The sequence below is a fragment of the Myotis davidii genome, unplaced genomic scaffold (genome assembly GCF_000327345.1).
Source record: "Myotis davidii unplaced genomic scaffold, ASM32734v1 scaffold497, whole genome shotgun sequence".
In the NCBI taxonomy this organism is placed as follows: Eukaryota; Metazoa; Chordata; class Mammalia; order Chiroptera; family Vespertilionidae; genus Myotis; species Myotis davidii.
This window is the reverse complement of record NW_006288434.1, coordinates 2333655-2335577: the sequence shown is the minus strand read 5'-3', so window position 1 is coordinate 2335577 and position 1923 is coordinate 2333655.

Below are 1923 nucleotides of genomic sequence, written 5' to 3'. Positions count from 1 at the left end.
TCTGATCTCTCTCTTAAATATATTTTATTTATTTATTTATTTAGAGGAAGGGAGAGAGAGATAGAAACTTTGATGAAAGAGAAACGTCATTGATCGGGGCTGCCTCCTGGACAACCCCCACTCGAGATTGAGCCTGCAACCTGGGCATATGCCCTGACCGGGAATCAAACCGGTGGTTCCTGTGTTGGCACTCAACTGCGGAGTCACACCCAGCTGAGCTGATGATCTCTTGATAGTCTAGTCTGGTCTCAGCATAGTTTCCTCCTGCAGCATCGCTAAGGATGGGATACCTCTCCGTAGGGCTGCCCCATACCTCCGTGGAGCTGTTACCTTTGTGAGAAACTATTCCTGCAGCCTTGGAATTTCTATCTGGCCCTTGAAATCCAGTCTTCACAGACAGCTCTCGCAACACTTGAAGACTGCTATTGCATCTCCGGGGCCAAAGAGCCGCATGTGGCTCACGAACTGCCATTTGCCGACCACGGTTCTAGGTCTTTATCTCCCTCTGTTGACAGACCAAGGATAAAAGACATTTGTTTGCTCTTTTGTTCATCCCATACACATTTGGTACAAAGATGAGTAAGTCAATAATACAGGGGAGACAGACATAAAGGAACAGCAGTGTGTGTCTGAGGAGTGTGTGCACAGACCCTGCAGGCCCTCGCAGCCTGAAGAAATGAAGGAAGGCCATCTGGATTCCTTCCCTAAGGTGGGAGCACCTGTGGAGAGCCCACCTGGGGCTTCCTGACAGCTCAGCCACCTTCTCCCCAGCTCTCCCTTTCCACCTGCTATACCTGTGGTTATATTTTCAACAACAGCGCTTAGGCCAGTGACGGCGAGCCTATGACACGCGTGTCAGAGGTGACACGCGAACTCATTTTTTTGGTTGATTTTTCTTTGTTAAATGGCATTTAAATATATACAATAAACATCAAAACTATAAATCTTTGTTTTACTATGGTTGCAAAGATCAAAAAATTTCTATATGTGACACGGCACCAGAGTTAAGTTAGGGTTTTTCAAAATGCTGACACGCCAAGCTCAAAAGGTTCGCCATCACTGGCTTGGGTGGTAGGTTGGTCATTCGGTCATGTGCCTTTTTTGTTGTTAATAGTCACCTGAGGATATTTTTTCCATTGATGTTTAAATTTTTTTTTCAGAGAGAGAGGATTTCTGTTGTCATTACCTCACACTTGTTTCTGAGCTTGGGTCTATTTCCTTATCATTTAAATTCAAATGGCATTTACGGAGCATCTGCTATAGGTGGGAATTTTTATTTTGAATATTGGCTTATATAACTCTCTAAAGACTTAAAAACCCATTATTATCACCATTTACTAAGTGAGGATACAGGCTCAGTGAGATTAATAGGTTGAGCAAGGCCACCCAGCTAAGAAGGGAAGAGAAGAACTTGGGTCAGAATTCAGGCCTCTTGTTTCTAAATCCAGGCCAGGGTCCATTTTACTGTCACCGCTAAGCACGAATTTACGTCCCTCCTCCACCCCATCTGCCTTTGGCTTTCTTGAAAATAGGAACCACGTGGAGTGGGGGCCTCCCGCCGGCGTTGACAAGGCTGAGGACTCAAGTCCCGAGGGACCACCTGCAGCCCCTCCCTGTGCTGAAGCCTGAGCAGGGCTGCAGGGGATGCTCAGAACATCACCTGCTGGGCTTTTTGTAAAAGGAGAACCGTCTTTGCGCAAAGTAACACTTTTTCTGGTTTCAAATGTAATGCATGTTCCTTATAGAAAACGTAGGAAGTGTGGAGAAGCCCACAGGAGAAACCGTGCTTCTGTCAGCATTCGGAAGCCAAGGGTCCGTTGTCCTGAATGATCTGGTGCTGAAACCCCTTAAATCTCACCTTGAGCCCTGGATGGGGAGCAGATTTGAGCCTTGACTCCTGTCTCCTTGCTGGTTGAACCCGAA